We start from the raw sequence: 19,266 nt of genomic DNA on the forward strand, positions 1-19,266 counted from the left end.
TGACACTGGTGATCAAGAAGAGAAGAACAAGTGTGAGAGCATTGCCAAGGATCAAATGGTGGAAGTTGAAAAAGGGTGACTGTGAGGTGGAGTTCAGAGAAGAGTTAAAACAGGCACTGGGGGGCAGTGAAGAGTTACCAAATAGCTGGGTAACTACAGCAGAGATGGTAAGGGAGACAGCTAGAAAGGTGCTTGGTGTGACATCTGGACAGAGGAAGGAGGACAAGGAGACCTGGTGGTGGAATGAGGAAGTACAGGAGGGTATACAGAGGAAGAGGCTGGTGAAGAGGAAGAGGCTGGTAAAGAAGAAGTGGGATTGTCAAAGAGATGAAGAAAGTAGACAGGAGTATAAGGAGATGAGAAGCATGGCAAAGAGAGGTGGCGAAGGCTAAGGATAAGGCATATGTAGAGCTGTATGAAAGGTTGGACACTAGAAAGGGAGAGAAGGACCTATACCAATTGGCTAGACAGAGGGACCGAGCTGGGAACCATGTGCAGCAGGTAAAGGTGATAAAGAATAGTGAGGGAAACGTACTCACAAACGAGTACTCTGAGGGGCTGATGAATGAAGAGAATGAGAGAGAGAGGAGGTTGGATGATGTACGGATAGTCAATCCGGAAATGAAACAGATTAGCAAGGAGGAAGTACGGGCAGCTATGAAGAAGATGAAGAATGGAAAGGCTGTAGATCCAGATGACATACCAGTGGAAGCATGGAGGTGCTTAGGAGAAATGGCAGTGGAGTTTTTAAACAGATTGTTTAATTAAATCTTGGAAAGTCAGAGGATGTCTGAGGAGTGGAGAAAAAGTGTTTTGGTACCTATTTTTAAAAATAAGGGTGATGTGCAGAGCTGTAGTAACTACAGAGAGATAAAACTGATCAGTCACCGCTTGAAGTTATGGGAAAGAGTGGCAGAAGCTAGGTTAAGAAGGGAGGTGATGATTAGTGATCAGCAGTATGGTTTCATGCCGGGAAGGAGCACTACAGATGCGATGTTTGCTCAGAGAGTGTTGATGGAGAAATATAGAGAAGGTCAGAAGGAGTTGCATTGTGTCTCTGTAGACTTGGAGAAAGCATATGACAGGATGCCTAGAGAGGAATTGTGGTATTGTATGAGGAAGTCAGGAGTTGCAGAGAAGTATGTAAGAGTGGTACAGGATATGTACGAGGGTGGTGTGGCAGTGGTGAAGTCTGCAATGGGAGTGACAGATGCATTTAAGGTGGAGGTGGGATTACATCAAGGATCAACTCTGAGCCCTTTCTTATTTGCAATGGTGATGGACAGGTTGACAGACGAGATCAGACAGGAGGCCCCATAGACTATGATGTTTGCAGATGACATTGTGATCTGTAGTGAGAGTAGGGACCAGGTTGAGGAGACCCTGGAGAGGTGGAGATATGCTCTACAGAGGAGAGGAATGAAGGTCAGCAGGACTAAGACAGAATATGTGTGTGAATGAGAGGGAGGATGGAGGAATAGTGAGGATGCAGGGAGTAGAGTTGGCGAAGGTGGATGAGTTTAAATACTTGGGATCAACAGTTGAGAGTAATGGTGAGTGTGGAAGAGAGGTGAAGAAAAGAGTACAGGCACGCTGGAATGGGTGGAGAAGAGTGTCAGGACGGATTTGTGACAGATGGGTACCAGTAAGAGTGAAAGGGAAGGTCTACAAGAGGGTAGCGAGACCAGCTATGTTGTATGGGTTGGAGATGGTGGCATTGACAAAATGGCAGGAGTCAGAGCTGGAAGTGGCAGAGTTAAAGATGTTAAGATTTACACTGGGTGTGACAAGGATGGACAGGATTAGGAATCGATATATTAGAGGGTCACAGCTCAGGTTGGATGGTTTGGAGACAAAGTCAGAGAGGCAAGATTGCGTTGGTTTGGACATCTGCTGAGAAGGGATGCTGGGTATATTGGGAAAAGGATGCTAAGGATGTAGCTGCCAGCTAAGAGGAAAAGAGGAAGGCCTAAGATAAGGTTTATGGATGTGGTAAGAGAGGACATGAACGTGGTTGGTGTGACACAGCAATATGCAGAGGACAGGAAGAAATGGAAACAGATGATCCGCTGTGGCGACCCCTAATGGGAACAGCCGAAAGAGAAGAAGAATAGGCCTTGGCTGGAACTATGGAGAGATCTTCTTGGGGTGTAGTAGTAGATTAGAGTAGAGAGAGTTGGACAATAAGAGGGTTTGTAGAGAAATGAATGAATGATCTGGGTCTAAGTTAGTAGGAGAAGGTTGGGTAGTTCAATCTAGTGTAGTTCTTTCAATGAGAGACAGTGATGGTACCTATATGTACTCTGTGCAGCAAATCTGGCAATCTTGCTGTAAGTTGTTTCTAGTTTGGCTAATAGTCCAGTGTTGAGGTTAGTTAGAATTTGAGAACTATAGAGTAAGGTGGGTAAGAGGTAAGTGTTAGATAGGGTTAACTTAGCTTCCTTATTAAGAAATTTCCTGTTACGGTACAGTAATCCTAACCTCTGATGCATTTTCTTAATGCAATTGCTGATATGTAAACATTAAAGTGGCTGTCAATGATGACGCCTCATAGTTTTGTGCTGTTGTCTACCTGTATAGGGGTATTATTTAGAGACAGTATTGTGAAGGATGATTAGATGTAGTGAAGGTTTTTTGGAAGAAAGAGTTGTAGTTTAGTCTTGTTTGGATGAGAAATAAGTTGGTTATTGGATAGCCATTTTTCTTCTGAGATGAAGGAAGTCTGAGTAATTGATGTAAGTTGAGTTACAGAGTCAGCGACTGAGATGACTGTAGAGTCATCTGCATATTGTACAATAGATTAGTCAGGACAGGAAGAGGAGAGAAGATTGGTAAAGATATTGAAAAGTGGTGGACCAAGGATGGAACCTTGTGGAACACCTGTTTTAATGGTGAGTAAGGGGGAGTGGGCTGAATGCCATTTTACTGACTGGTAGCAATCAGAGAGATAACATTTAAACCAGGATACAATAGGAGGTGAGAAATTAAGGTTGGTCAGTTTTTGCAGAAGGAGAGGATGAGAGACTGTGTCAAAGGCCTTTGAGAGGTCTAAGAACAAACAGGAGATAAGTTTATTGTTGTCTCTGGCAAGTGATACAGTATTAAGGAAGGAAAGAAGGGCTGTAGTGGTGCTATGATTGGGGCAAAAGCCATGTTGAGTAGGTGTGAGTAGATTCTCTAGACATAGGTACTGCATTATTTGCTTGTGTATACATTTTTCTAGAAGTTTAGAGAGAGAGGTGAGAGTATAGCAATGGGTCTAAAGTTGGATGTATCTGTGGAGTTACCTCCTTTATGTATAGGAAGGGTACAGAATTATTTCCAGATAGTAGGAAAAGTTGATTCAGAGATGGAGCAGTTAACTAATATGGAAAAGTACAGTTGTGTACACTTACCATAAATGTAGATGTTCAAGTGTATTCACTGTTGCAGTCTTTAAATTTGGGTTATCTGCTTGCAATAGCCCTCAGTCGGCCTGATTAACAAAGTCTTGGGTCCTGCGTCAGTTGTTGTCCCTTCTTCCATGACGTCAGGTCGTCAGGGATATAAAACATGCAGCCGACGCCATTACATCAGTTTTTCTTGCCCCAGATGTCAGGAGCCCCCTAATGGGAAGTAATCAAATCTATAAACAAAAGGATATACCTCCAACAAAAAAGCAAATACACCAAAAAGCTTTTAGAGCATAGTAAGTGAGAGTAGGGGTATAGCCAAAAGAAGAAAGGGGACTGGAGGGAGGGTAACCAGGACTGCAACAGTGAATACACTCGAACATCTACATTTATGGTAAATGTACACAACTGTACTATGTTCATCGTGTTTCACTGTTGCAGTCATAACATTTGGGTAGATTCCCAAAGCTAAAGTTGGGAGGAGGAATTTAAATATAATTCGGACCAGCTATAAGGCCCTGCAAGACTGCAGTGGCAAAACCAGCGCTGGATTTAGAGATAATTGGCAAATGATAATGCTTGGTGAAAGTATGTACATAACTCCAGGTAGCAGCTTCTAGGATGTCTCTAGTAGGGATGCCCCTGAGAAGGGCTGTAGAGGTAGATGCAGCCTTGGTTGAATGGGGTCTGATGCCCTGTGGTATAGGTTTTCCATGGTGCTTACAGCAGAAATGAATGCAGTGGCCTAACCATTTTGAAATGGTTTGTTTTGAAATAGCTTTCCCCTCAGTCCCTGCAGCAAATGCCACCGGCAGTTGTTTAGATTTCCTTTGAGGTTTAGTCCTGTCCAAGTAGAATCTAAGCTGTCTGTGCACATCTAAAGAGTGCAGTATTCATTCCCCTTTGTTCTGTGGGTTAGGAAAGAAGGTAGGCAAATGAATGGACTGATTAAGAGCCACACTGGATACCACCTTGGGCAAGAAGGAGGGATTGGTTCTGAGGGACACCCTGTCCGCATGAAGGATGATGAAAGTTTCCACTGCCATAACGGCCTGTAATTCAGACACCCTTCTTGCAGAAGTGATTGCTAAAAGGAAAACTGTTTTCCAGGAAAGAAATTATAAATCTGCAGTAGCAGCTGGCTCGAAAGGAGGAAGAGTAAGTTTCTCCAAGACAAAGTTAAGATCCCAGGCTGGAGTTGGAGCTCTCCTGAGTGGTCTTAAATTTTTGGCCCCTCTGAGGAACTGCTTGAGTAGCGGGTGAGAGAAGAGGGGAGGCTCTATGCTATAATGAGCTGAAATGGCTGAGGCATGAATTTTGATGGAGGAAAAAGACAAGCCCTTATGAAGCATCTCAGTCAAGTATTGTAGAATATGAGGTAAATTGGGCACTGCTGCTTTCATTCCTTAAGACTGGTTCCAGGCACAGAATCTTTTTCATTTTGCAGCATAAGATTTTCTAGTACTAGGCCTCCTTGACTGACTTACTGAGGGATGGTAAAGGAGAGATTAAGTAATTAGCCAGGCTGCTAGGTTCAGGGTTTGCAGCTGAGGGTGCAGAATCTGGTTCTCCTGCTGAGACAACAGGGAAGGAGTCTGAGTCAGGTGCCATGGAGCCAAGTGTGACACACTGCGCAAGAGTGGGTACCAGTGTTGGCAAGGCCACACTGGTGCAATTAAAATCGTCCTTGGCTTGTCCTGTTTGATCTTTAGTAGTACCTTGGAGAGCAGAGGCAGAGGAGGAAAGGCATAAACTGATAGTTTTTTCCAGCTGAAGGATAGAGCATCCACTTTCCAAGCGAACTCGTGGGGAATCCTTGTGCAAAATTTGTCCAGTTGATGGTTCTGGGGGGAGGCAAACAGGTCTATATCTGGGCTCCCCCATTTGCTTGTCAACATGTTGAAAATCCTTGGTTCCAGTTTCCACTCGTGTGGGTCCATGAGGTTTCTGCTTAGTCCGTCTGCCAGTGTATTTAGTTTTCCTGGCAGGAATTGAGCTTGTAGATTCACTTGGTAGCTCAAGGCTGTGTTCCACAATGCCATGGCTAGTTTGCAGAACGGGTAAGAATATGTACCCCCGTGCTTGTTTATGTACCACATGACAGTGGTGTTGTCCGTCTTTACCGCTACTTGTCCTGGAAGAATGTGGTCCTTGAAGGCTGTCAGAGCATTCTGTACAGCTAACATTTCCTTTTGATTTATGTGCAGGAGCATTTGACTTGGGTTCCATTTGTCCTGAATGCACTTCCCTGCCAGGTGAGCCCCCCATGCATAGTCTGATGCATCTGTTGTTAAGATTTGGGCGGCAGGGAGTAATGTGAATGGTAGTCCCCTGTTTTGGTGGTAGGCCTCTGCCCACCAAAGGAACTCTAGGCGTAGGTAAGGTATGATAGGAATCCTCGCTTCTAGATCCTGTGAATGTTGACACCATAGGCTTTTGAGATACCATTGTAGTTTCCTCATATGCAGCCTTGCATATGGAATTAGAAGAATGCAGGGGGCGAACCCCAAGGCTTGCAGTACTTGCCTTGCGGAAAGCTGGGTTTTTGTGGCCACTTGTTTGAAGTAAGTTGTCAAATGAATCCGTTTCTCTGGTGTGAGGAAAGCCATCTGGGAAGCTGTATTCAAGCTTGCTCCCAGGAATATAATTTGTTGACAGGGTACCAGGTGGGATTTCCTTTCGTTTATGGTGAACCCCAGACAAGTCAGTACCCTTTGAACAAAGGCCAGATGATTCAAAAGAATGTCCTTGCTTTCTGCCTGAATTAGACAATCGTTCAGGTATGGGTATATTTGAATACTTCTTTGCCTGCAAAATGCAATGACTGGAGCTAGGCACTTTGTGAATACCCTGGGCGCAGTAGATAAGCCAAAGGGTAGTGCAGAGAACAGATAGTGCATGTAGCCTGCTTTGAAGCGTAGGTATCTTCTGCAAGACTCCCTGATAGGGATGTGCAGGTATGCTTCTTTTAAGTCTAGTGTTGCCAACCATGCATCCTTGCCTAGCAAAGGAAGCAGCTGGTGAAGAGTCAGCATTTTGAATTTTGGAATCACCAGAAAGGTGTTTAGAATAGAAATGTCCAGGATAGGACGCCATGGGTACCAGAAAAGGTCTTGAATAGAAACCTTGTCCCTTTTCCTCTTCTGGTACCAACTGAATAGCCCCCAAGTTTAAGAGAGAGAGTACTTGATTTTGGGGCTCTGCCCACTGATTTGGGGGTAGATCTGGCCACCCGCTTGGTGTTGGCAACATGTGGAAATTAAATCTGTATCCTTGGGACACTATATTTAAAACTTATTTGTCCTGGGTAATGAGTTCCCAATTTTTGGCCTGCAGACCAATCTTTCTGCCTAAAGGAGCATTCAGTTGGGAAGTGCTTGGTAGTTTTAAAAGCAAGTCATTGAGACAGTTTTCATAGGGGGGAGTCTTACTACTCCCAGGTTTGGGTGCGGAAACCCCCCACTGCCTAGTCTTGTGTGTCCCTTGGGACTGAAACCTGGGGTTTCTGCTGCGTCTGGGTTTGGCTTGAGAAAACCTGGAAGGGGCTGGAAAGCCCAATTTTTAGAGGGCCAGTGCCTTCTAAATCTAGGAGGCTGAAAGTACAGTTTTGTACCTACCATAAATGTAGATGTCCGAACAGGATAGCATCTGCAGTCCTAACAAATGGGTTGTCCTGTCGTCAGGCAGCCCTTCGGTCGGCCGGATTCCAAAGTCTGGGTCTGGCCTCAGCTGGTGTCGCACTTCACCCAACGTCATCTCTGCTGGTCTTCGGGTATAAAGGCATCAGCCGACGCCATTTTCCTCAGTGTTTCTTGCCCCAGATGCCAGTTGCCCTCTTGGAAAGCTAAATTTTGGATAAATGCCAATGTTTCCAAAAAAGTAGAAGGCAAACACAAAAAATAAGCATGTATGTACATATATACAAACAAATACACCATAAGAGATCCCCCCCAGCTAGCTATTAGGAGGGTAAATACCCTAGGAGTACCACAGAGGGGAAGGAGGGTGGGTAATCCTGACTGCAGATGCTATCCTGTTCGGACATCTACATTTATGGTAGGTACAAAACTGTACTATGTCCTTCAAGGATGCATCTGCAGTCCTAACAAATGGGTAGAATACCATAGCCAAACTATGGGGAGGAGGAAGAAGAATTATGGTGTAGTTAGGATCCCTTGCAAAACAGCAGTGGCAAAGCCTGCTCGGGATCTAGAGTATAGAGGTAAGTTATAATGCTTGGCAAATGTATGCACGGAGGTCCAAGTAGCCGCCTCAATAATGTCCTTAGTAGCCACTCCTCGTAAGAAGGCTGTGGTAGTGGCTGTAGTCCTTGTAGAATGAGGCCTTATGTTCTGTGGAATTTGCTTTCCATGGTAGGAGTAACAGAATCTTAAGCAATTTCCTATCCACTTGGAGATTGTCTGTTTGGAAATTGCTTTTCCTTCCCTTCCTGTTGCATAAGCTACTAGAAGCTGGTCAGTTTTTCTATTGCCCTTGGTTCTGTCCAGGTAGTAGCGCAACTGTCTGTGTACATCCAAGGTATGCAGCAGTCTTTCCCCCCTGTTCTGTGGATTGGGAAAGAAGGTAGGTAGGTGGATTGCCTGGTTTAGAGACACTCTGGATACCACCTTAGGCATAAATGTAGGATTAGTTCTCATGGACACTCTATCTTGATGGAAGATTAGGAAGGGTTGTACTGCCATTAAGGCCTGTAGTTCCGAAACCCTCCTTGCTGAAGTAATTGCCAGTAGGAAAGCAGTTTTCCAGGATAGGTGTTGAAGGTCTGCTGTTGCTGCTGGTTCGAATGGAGGGAGTGTCAATTTTTCTAGCACAAAGTTCAAGTCCCATGCTGGTAATGGTGGTTTCCTAGGAGGTTTTACATTCTTGATTCCTCTGAGGAACTGCCTGAGTAGAGGTGTGAGAAGACAGGGGGATCAAAGCTGTATTCTGCAGAAATAGCTGATGCATGTATCTTGATGGAGGAATAGGACAGGCCTGTATGGAGAAGCTCTGCCAAATACTCCAGGATGTTGGCAATATCTATCTTTGACACATCTTTTCCTCTTTCAGAACTCCAAATGACAAACCTTTTCCATTTTCCTGCATAGTTCCTTCTTGTTGAAGGTCTGCGGGCCTCAAGGATAATGTCTTTAACCCTTTGGGATAAATCTGGGTTAGTTGCTCTTATGTAATGTTCCAGGCAGTCAGTTGTAGAGTTTTCAGGTTTGGATGCATGATGTTGTAGTCGCACTGAGTTAACATCAAAGGAATCAGGGGTAGTGTCCACGTTCCTCCCCGAGACATGCTCCTCAGCAATGGATACCAATGTTGTCTTGGCCAATTTGGAGCTATCAGAATTATCCTTGGACGTTCCTCTTTGATTTTCAGTAGTATCTTGTGCATCAAAGGAAGAGGTGGAAATGCATATGCTGTCAGGTCTTTCCAACTGAAGGATAGAGAGTCCACCTTCCAAGCCAGTGGGTGGTATGTCCTTGTGCAGAATTTCTTGATCTGGTGATTGAGTGGGGATGCGAATAGGTCTATTTGTGGCATTCCCATTTTTGTGATGGCCTTGAAGATGTCGGGGTGTAGCATCCATTCGTGAGCATCCGAGGTAGTTCTGCTTAACATGTCTGCTAGGATGTTTTCTTTTTCCGGTACAAATATTGCCTGTAACTGAATGTTGTAGCTCAGAGCCATATTCCATAGGTCCAGATCCATTCGACATAGGGGGTATGAATGAGTGCCTCCCTGTTTGTTGATGTACCACATGACTGTGGTGTTGTCTGTCCTTATCATTAATTGGCCTTCTTTGAGGAATGGTCTGAAATTCTGGATTGCTAGTTTTACTGCCAGCATTTCTTTTTGATTTATGTGCAGGTGCAGCTGATCTGGAGTCCATAATCCTTGAATGCATTTGTCCAGCATGTGGGGCCCCCCAACCTAGGTCTGAGGCGTCCGTTGTGATGGTTTGGCTTGCTTGAATGTTGTGGAAGGGCAAACCTGGGTTTGACTGGCATGCTTGAGCCCACCATAGGAACTCTTGTTTCAGGCATGGGATTAGTGGTATTTCGGTTTCTAAGCTGTGCCTGTGTTGAGACCATAAATTCTTTAGGTACCACTGTAGCTTTCTCATATGCAGTCTGGCATGGGGGACCAGGATTATGCATGATGCCATGAAGCCCAAGGCCTGCAGTACTTTCCTTGCTGTTAGTTTGTTCTGCTTTGTTAATGCCAAGAAGTAAAGAGGGAGATGTTCTTGTTTTTCTGCAGTTAGGAATGCCATCTGTTTTACTGTGTCCAATTCTGCACCCAAGAATGTTCTTGTTTGGGATGGTATCCGTCTTGACTTTTTTAAATTGACTGTGTATCCCATGGCTTGTAGTAAGCAAAAGACTCTTTGTAAGTCTTGTGTCAGCTTGCTTTTGTTGTCCGCTTGTATCAGGCAGTCGTCCAGGTATGGATACATTTGGATTCCCTGTAGCCTGCAATGAGCGATTACTGATGCCAGGCATTTTGTGAATACTCTGGGCGCAGTAGATAAGCCAAAGGGCAATGCTGAGAATTGATAATGCTCTGATCCTGCAAGAAATCTGAGGTATCTTCTGCAATTTGGTCGTATGGGGACGTGCAGGTATGCCTCCTTGAGATCTAGAGTTACCAGCCAACACTCCTTGCCCAGCATGGGAAGAAGTTGCTGTAGGGTCAGCATTTTGAATTTTGGAACAATGATGAATGTGTTTAAAGAGGACAGGTCGAGAATAGGTCTCCAACTTTTCTCTTTTCTTGGTACTAGGAAGAGTCTGGAATAAAATCATTTGCCCTGTTCTGTAGGTGGCGCCCTTTCCACAGCTCTCATCTTTGTTAATTGAGCTATCTGTTTTAGAGCTTCTGTTTTTTGATTTGGTGGTAGGTTTGGCATTCCTCTTTTTACTGGTAAGGTGTGGAAATGAAACCTGTAGCCTTGGTCTATAGTTTGCAAAATCCACTTGTCTCTTGTGATATAGTGCCATTTTTTTGAAAATAAGGCTAACTTTCTGCCTAAGGGTGCTGCTATTTGTTCCCTGGAAGGCGGTGTCAGCGCCAAGTCACTGTGTTTGTCCTGTTGTAGTGGCAGTGGTTGTGTCTGTGCCTCGTTGGTTATTGCCTTGCCACTGGCGTCCTCTGTAGGCACCTCCTCTGGATTGATTTCTGCCTCTGGAACGTCTATTCCTGCCTCTCTGAGATTTAGAGGAGTCTGGAAAGGACCAATTTTTGGAAGGCCAGTTCCTGCTAAACCTTGGGGGCTGAACCTGTAAGAAATCTTTAACTGTTTGTACAGATTTTGCCTTCTCTTCCATTTTCTTCATTACTTGCTGGGCAGGAGAACCAAATAGACTGACCTTATCCATAGGAGCATCTAATAGTTTTGCTTTAACATGATCCGGCAAGACCTGTTCTTTCAACCATGCATGCCTTCTTATAACTGTGCCAGTCATGGCTGATCTAAATGAAGCCTCCAGTGCATCATAGCTACATTTTAAAGAATGGTTACTAACCTGCTGAATGTTATTCACCATTTCTAAAACATATTTCTTATCTAAGGAATCATCAGAGGACAGTTTCTTAGTTAACTGATCAAGCATAAACTCTTGGTATTGGATCATATGAAACTGACAGTTCAAAGCTCTAGCTGAGAGAGTAGCAGAGGTGTATACTTTTTTACCCCATCTCTCTAAGGACCTGGATTCCCTTTCAGAAGGGAGAGGGTTTTTCGCTGAGGTCGAAGCTACTGCCTTAGGCCCCTGGGAGATAGTCTCAGGATCTGCAAGGGAGCCTTGTATAGGTGGTGATGAGTGTCCGGTACCCTGTAAAACCTATCGGGCTTGGCAGGGGCTGGAGGTAAAGTATCAGGAGCAGTGCAAACATCATTAAATGCATCATCCACAACAGGAAGAACTGGAGGCATAGCTAAGGGCCTATGTTGCGGTAAGTGTAGAAAGGTCCTAAGCCTTTTTCTTGAATCTGAGAAATCTTGTCCCTGCCATTGGAAATGCTCTCTCATGGCATGTAAGGTTTCCCCAAAGGAAAATTCCTCTGGTAGAGAGGCAGAAGGAATAGATTCTTCAGCATCGGAATCTTCATAAGTAGAAAAAGGAGCCTCTGGATGGTCTGTATTGTCTGAAACATCAGAAGAGTCATCTGAGGACACTGGCTCAGGGGGCTCTGCTCTAGGTCTCTTTTCTGGAGGTTGAGAGGCCCTGTCTGGGTGAGATTGGGATCCCCTTATTAAAGAGATGAGATCCTCTGCCAGAGTAAGCATTTGGGAACTGGAACTGGGCCTGTGAGAGGGGGGCTTAACAGGTACAGACTTAGCAGTTTTGGCTGCTTTAGCCCTGGCAAAGGCCTTTATAGACATGGCTGCAGGAGGCCTTGCAGCACCACGTGCTGGGGTAGAGACATCCAAAGGGATGGTGTCCGATAATTCTAGAGAAACCACATTAGTAGGCAAAACTTCAGAGGCCGATTCAACTATGGTAGCAGGAGCCTCGGTAGTAGTCATGGATTCGGCTGAAGATTGACCCGTTTGCTCGGTTTCGGCCGAAACCGAGACACTCGTGGTTTGCTTAACCGTGGTTTCGGCCGAAACCGCGGACCGCGAGTGTCGGTCTTTTTCTTTGCGTTTCTTAACAATTTGAGAAGTCGGAGGATCCGACGGCATAATGTACGCAAAATCTGAGCCGAAAAACTGTTCAGCAAACTCCGACCGATGCCTAAGCGTTCGTCGGTTGAAAGAAGCACAGGCTAAACAGGCTGCTACGTCGTGGTCTGGGCCTAAACAAGGTAAGCAGTAAGAGTGGAAATATTTATGAGGTATTTGTTTCCCACAAGTTAAACAGTTATTCACTTTTTCTGACATCGGCTGAGGCAAGAAAGAGTCCCCAACGGGGTACTTAGCTTTTTAGAAGTCTTCGAAGTAGTATTCGGTAGTAGTAATCTCTGGATCTGACCGACCGGCACTTGCGAACAGCTTCTGCTTCGGGCGCCACGCGGCAAGAAAGACTGAGGAAAATGGCGTCGGCTGATGCCTTTATTCCCGAAGACCAGCAGAGATGACGTCGGGTGAAGTGCGACACCAGCCGAGGCCAGACCCAGACTTTGGAATCCGGCCGACCGAAGGGCTGCCTGACGACAGGACAACCCATTTGTTAGGACTGCAGATGCATCCTTGAAGGACATCTTGTAAGAAATCTTTAACAGTTTGCATAGATTTATCTTTATCTTCCATCTTTTTAAGAAGTTCTTCAGCCTTGTTGCCAAACAGGTGGTCCTGATTTGAGAGAGCATCCAACAATTTAGCTTTAACATGATCAGGCAAACCTCGCTCCTTAAGCCAAGCATGCCTTCTGAGCACAGACCCAGTAACAGCAGCCCTGCAAGAGGCCTTCAATGAATCAAATCCACACTGCAAAGTATGTTTTCCAATCTGTTCAGCAGAATGCATTAAATCCTGTAATTCTTTATTTTCAGCAGTCAGGAATTAACATCATTTTCTGTTTAAGCAATCCAATAACATGTTGATGCTTTAACATATGAAACTGGCAGTTTAAAGCCCTAATGACCAAGGTTGCAGAATTGTAAACTTTCTTACCCCATCAATCCAGCACCCTGGAGTCTCTATCAGAGGGGGTAGGATTTTTAGCAGTAGAAGCCTTAATGCCCTTGGGTCCCTGTGAAATAGTCTCTGGATCCGCAATAGGAGTTTTAGAAAGGAACTTGTGAGAATCAGGAACCCTATAATATCTGTCAGGTTTACTGGGAGCAGGAGGCAGGAAATCAGAGGCCAAACCAGATTCTGAAAAAGCCTCATCAACAAAGTCTAGTATAGGAGGTATAGCTAAAGGTCTATGCTGAGGCAGGAGTAAAAAATCCCTAAGCCTCTTTTTTGAATCAGGAAAATCCTGGCTTTCCCAGTGGAAATGCTCCCTTAGAGTATGTAAGGTCTCACCAAAAGAAAATTCCTCTGGAGGGGAAGCAAAGGGAATAGACTCCTCTGCATCAGAATCCTCATAAGTAGATAAGGGCAAATCCAGATCATTAGAAGAATCAGAAAAATCAGAATCCTGTTCAGAAGATTCATAAACAACTTCAGCCCTAGGTCTCTTAGAAGGGGGAGGTTGGCTTCCCTTGATTAGAGTTATAAGATCTTCAGCCATTCTTATAATTTGTTTTTTAGGCATAGAAGTCTGAGCATGCAGCCTGGGCGTCGGTTTCTTAGGCATGGCTAGACATTTTGGCCTAAATGAAGAAGGAGGCATTGGTTTAATATGCAAGTCCGTATGCCTGAATACACCCTCAGAAGCCGGTGCCTGCACAGTGGCTCCGGACCCATCCAAGGTAGAGACATCCGCAGGTTCCACAGTTGAAGCATCTCGCAGCATACCGGACTCCGAATGGGAGTCAGAAGTAGCGGGTATCAGGGACTGCGAAAGTGCCTCACTGAGTACCGGCGAACTGGCGACTGGCTTAGGAGAAGCGTCGTTGGCAGCTTTGGACCTCGGCGGCCTGCCTCTGTCTTTATCTTTGCGTTTTTTCGGAATCCCGGTAGAGGGATGGCTAACCGATGACATTTCTGGATAATTAAACTGAGAACAGAAATATTTAGAAGCGAAAATATACCGATGATGGATAGTGCACTGATTAAATAAAGCACAAAACCGACAGCAAGGTACTTCGTGGTCAGGGCTTAAGCAAGGAATACAGTACGAATGAAAATATTTGTGAGGTATTTGCTTTCCACAAGTAATGCAATTATTAACTTTTACTGACATCAGTAAGGAGCAAGAAAAAGTTTCTCCAATGGAGTACTTAGCTTTAGTTGAAGACTTTGGTTCTGAAACTCGAAAACGAAAATTTCAGGAGTCGGCTGACCGGCACTTGTGAACTGCTTCTGCTTCGGGCACCGCATGGCAAGAAAGACTGATGTAATGACATCGGCTGCATGTTTTATACCCCTGATGACCTGATGTCATGGAAGAAGGGACAGCAACCGACGCAGGACCCAAGACTTTGTTAATCAGGATGACTGAGGGCTACTGCAAGCAGATAACCAAAATGTAATGACTGCAACAGTGAAACACGAAGAACATCTGGAAGAGCAAGGGGATCAGCAGTGATCTGTAGGAAAGAAGAGGGGATATTGTCAACAGATAGTAGTGATTTGATAAAGTTGGTGGAAACTGGTTTTAAGGAGAAAGTATTTGTAGAGCTGCCTTTTGGTGATGAGTCTGTGACATTCATATTGTTATTATGGATAGCTTGATTGGGGAAGGGGTTAATCAGTTTTGCTATTGAATCAATAAAGTAAGAGTTAAAGATTGTGGCAGTTTCCTCGTGTTTTGTGAGGACATGGATTTGGACAGCTTGGGGAGTCTGGGTGTAATATTTGGTTAACCGAGTTCCAGAACTTGCTGGGATTTAATTTAAAGGTGGAGGGCGGATTAGAATAGAAGTTTTTCTTGTCTGTATTTATTTGTATTTTGGCCAAATTTCTTAATTCTTTATATTTTTGCAGGTCTGGTTGGAGTTTTCCATGCCCTATCCCTATTTTTTAGTAATGTTCATGTATTTTTAGTTAACCATGGAGCTGGGTTTTATTTGTTCCAGATGCAGAAGTACCTCCAGATTAGTTTGATATAAAGACTCCTAGCACTAGGAACCATCGCCTTAATGTTGTCTAGTTCATTATTGGCTTTGTTGGTTAGGTTAGGATGTTCATTAGATGGTCTCTGCTTAAAAAAGGCACAACGGGGTTAGCAAAGGCTTTGGCAGTAGGCAGAATACTTGAAGAGATGTAAACCATCCTTGGCAAAGCAAGTAGGATTATCGATTATCTTGTCACATGGTCATATCACAGTTATAAGAAGAGAGGGCATTAAACAGTCTTGAAATATCAGCAATCCTGGCTCCCAAGACACAGCTAGCTGTAACCCAGTCCTTGTTCAGACTGGTGAGTATGGAATAAGTGTGTCTAACAATGAAGTCACCAATTTCTAAGATATTTCCAGAAGTTTATTTATTTATTTATTTGTTAAAGGAATCTGATTTATTTTATTAGGATCATGGGTGTTCTGTCATTTATGACATGTTGATGAAAGGGTGTGAGTAGCAGATGTATTTGGGGGGGGGTGTTCATTGATGCCTACTGTAACTGTTTCTAGGAGGTTTAGGTAGTGATGTCCTAATGATATCAGCATATGATTATTTTGCGCTAATAGCATGAGGGTGTTACATTTGTATGAATGGGGTGAAACAGTATGATGCTCACTGCATGCATGCATCTTCTAGAGGACTGCCTCCAAATCAGTTACATGTTTATATGCTCAAAGATGGAATCAGTTTGGTTGCAGGAGTTTATTTTCATTGACCATGTGGCAGTTACTACACTGCCTAGGATACTAAGTGCTAAAAATCAGGCAGTGGAAGGAAAGGTAGACTGCTGTCTCTCCATGCTGGCCATATCTATTAGTTATAGGCTCTTGGGGAAAGAAGCATTTGGGTTTAGCATAATGGTTAAGGTCTTTACCTTTCCTTTACTACTGCCATAAACCAAAACAGGAATGACAATAGGCTAATCTCTGCCCTCTTTCTTGACCTATCAAAAGCCTTTGACATGGTCAACCATGAACTTCCATTCTTTCACTAAAATCTATTTCCCCTCAACAAGCCTGCTATCCAGTGGTTCCAGTCCTATCTGACTGGTAGACAGCAGGCGGTACTATGGCAGGGCAAACTCTCCAGTCAGTTATCTGTCACACTTGGTGTCCCTCAAGGGTCCATACTAGGTCCACTACTCTTCTCTATTTTTATCAACAACCTCCACACTGCTATCCCTGAAGCCACCTGCATCCAATACGCAGATGATTCCACTCTCATCTGCTCAGCCACCTCCCCATCCGACTTGCAAATCTTAACCCAAAATACATTTAACACTATCGAGAACTGGCTCACCAATCACCGCCTACTTCTGAACCCCAATAAAACTAAACTTCTACTCTTCTCTCCCACTAGTAGATCCACCACACTTTCATTCTCTGTCACATCTAACAATGGTACCACTATTTCCCCAGATAATCAGACCAAACTGCTAGGGGTTATCATAGACAATAATCTCAAATTTGACCTACAGGTCAACAAAACCATACAGACCATCAATAAGAAGCTTGGATCACTGTATAGAAACAAGACATTTTTAACCCCACTGGCTAGGACTGCAATCGCCGGATCACACCTACTCTCTACTCTCTTATATGCCTCCCCTGTACTCTCAAACCTCAACAAATCCGAACTAGGTAAGCTGTCCCATAGCTACAATCATATTGCCAGATTCGCCACTGGTTCCACCTATAGAACCCACCACTGTCAGAACCTTAAACAACTAGAGTGGCTAGAACTGCCCAGCTTAATTCAATTCAATCAACTCTTAACAGCACACAAAATTGTGTACCAACCTGAGGATACCCCCTCACTTAAAAATATTATTAAGCCATATAGCAATCTAGGATCCCTACGGTCAGCCAATAAACTACTGGTCCAAACCCACAAAGCTAATAACTCTGCTGGTGAATCCCTGTTTGCCAACTTCATTGGTAAAACCTGGAATTCGTTGCCAAACTATATAACCCTACAATCCTCCAAAAGTCTCTTAAAAAAAACTTCAAACAGTATCTCAAAGTGAATTGGCTATGCCCATGTACCATCCCTGATTAAGTTATAAACTAAAAGCATATTCTGCAATTATCATAACTTGTAACTACATCACCAAGTTCTGCTTCCAATCTGATGTCTCTTACTTTTAACTGTCTGTCCATGACAATTGTGAGTCCTTACTAGGGAACACTACTAACCCATTGTATATAATCACTTTGTTTTTACAATTATTTGCTAACTTCTGTGTAATCTATGTAAGTTGGTCTTTGTGGAGCTTTTCTCCCCGGGCCTCTGCTGAAAATGGACATGTATTCAGTCGGACTATCCCGGTAAAATAAATAAATAAATAAAATAAAATAAATAATTTATCTCACAGCTACAAGATACAGAGGCTGATTCTAACCTCTTGTTTTTGGCTAGGCTTGCAATAGTCTGCAGACTGATATCCTAGTATTTACATATTAACCTATAAGAAAATACTGGAAGAAAGGAGGAAGTAAATTAATGTGTTAAAATTGAGTCCTTAGGCGAGAGTAATACATAGACCGCTGCAAGCAGGCAGAGAGTCACTGCAATTCATGCAGTTTTGCACAGATCAGCATAAACCATTACATTTAAGAGCTGGCTTGTTCCAGCTACCCAGGAGAGGAAGGAAGAAGGATTTGAACAGTGATGACTAAAGGGAAAACTCCACTTGTGCACATGAACTACTTTTTAGCAACTATGGTGGCAGCAGGGCTAGTCACCTGGCAGTGTGAACCTTGGCTCTAGATGATTGCCAGTGTTGAAGTGGTACCCTGACCTCATATGCAAAAATGGAAAAAGAGGTTGTTGATGTTGATTTAAATATGAAGGCGGTGTGCTCAGCATAGCTGATCTCAGTATACAGCAGAAAGTAAAAAAAATAAAGACCATTAAAAAACAGCTGTAATTCAAACACAGTATGCCAGGCTACCCAAAAATAGCAGCAATCAATGTACCCACACTACACAGCTACGAATGCTTCAAGATGGACCCACACCACGCCTGAGTCACACCTGATGCAAACAATGAATTTAAATTGAAAAAGTAGTGAAGAAACAGAAATTCAGGATGATTAGCTAAACAAATTTAAGTGCAGTACAAGTAATGCAGCAAAACGTAAAAATAACTTTCCTGAGCTATGAAGAATCAAACATTCAAAGAAGCTTTTATAATATTTTTGAGCAGGAGCAACCAGTGCAAGTTCCTGAAGCCTTTGTTAAAAGATAGTTGGAATGCTAAGCTGATCCAAGTATAAAGCTAACGGTAAAAAGTAAAGACCAATATAAAAAACATCTGCAATTCGACCACTCAGTGCTACGGTACATACAAATAGCAGCAAAGGGAAGGAGAGTCACAAGAATAAATGAAATTGGAGAGAACAATACATACAGAAAAATGTTTAGGAGGAGGAGTGAGGTTTAAGGGATGGTAGTAATTGCGTAGCTTGTGTATTCTGGAGTGAATGAAAAATGTTAAAAAGAAAAAACACATATAATGCAAGGGAATGATGATGGAAGCAGTTACTATGGTTTGTTTTCTTTTCTATTAATAAACCCATTTTGCAAATTAAAATATAATTTAATAAAGATGTTAAAAAGTATGACTGTTATTAACATCAAACACTAAAATGCAAAAAGTTAGTACTGTTTTCTATGTTACTATGAAAAGCCTGTTTGTTGCTACTTGAGCTGAGGTATTTGATGTACATTTTAATGGTACTTTGGTAAAAATATTTGGTGCACATTAAACAAAGCAAGTTAAGAGTGACAGAGGATGGCAGCGTTGAAGGGAAGGGTGATGAAGTTTTATTTAAACATGTCAGCTGCAGTCAAAAGGAAGGAACATGAGTAAATCTTCCTACTGTGTTTAAGGAATTTTTCCTGGAAGACAGACATTTTATCTGTTTTTTTGAATATCATCAGGCAAGTGATTTCAAATGGCTCGTGCTATTTCAGAAAAATCCTTTTAAACTTACTGCCCTCAGCTACATGTAGTGATCTTTCAGATGTGCAAAATTCTAAAACTCCCTTGTACAGTGGGGAGGTTTGCCACCATGGGAATTGTATTATTCAAACTCTCTTCTGAACTCTGTATTTTTGATCAAAAGCAGAATTTGATAACAAGGGTGTCAGTCAGACATCACTGATTGATGTTCCTTGTA

General features: G+C 43.3%; 1 protein-coding gene across 1 annotated transcript in view; it reads right to left on the minus strand.

The window, feature by feature from the left end:
• Window positions 1-19,266, minus strand: part of TUBGCP5 (tubulin gamma complex associated protein 5) — a 1,009,385-nt gene that overhangs the window by 693,273 nt on the left and 296,846 nt on the right. The window lies entirely within an intron of this gene.

The sequence above is a fragment of the Protopterus annectens genome, chromosome 5.part0, assembly GCF_019279795.1.
Source record: "Protopterus annectens isolate FY-2018-M chromosome 5.part0, PAN1.0, whole genome shotgun sequence".
Lineage (NCBI taxonomy): Eukaryota > Metazoa > Chordata > Ceratodontiformes > Protopteridae > Protopterus > Protopterus annectens.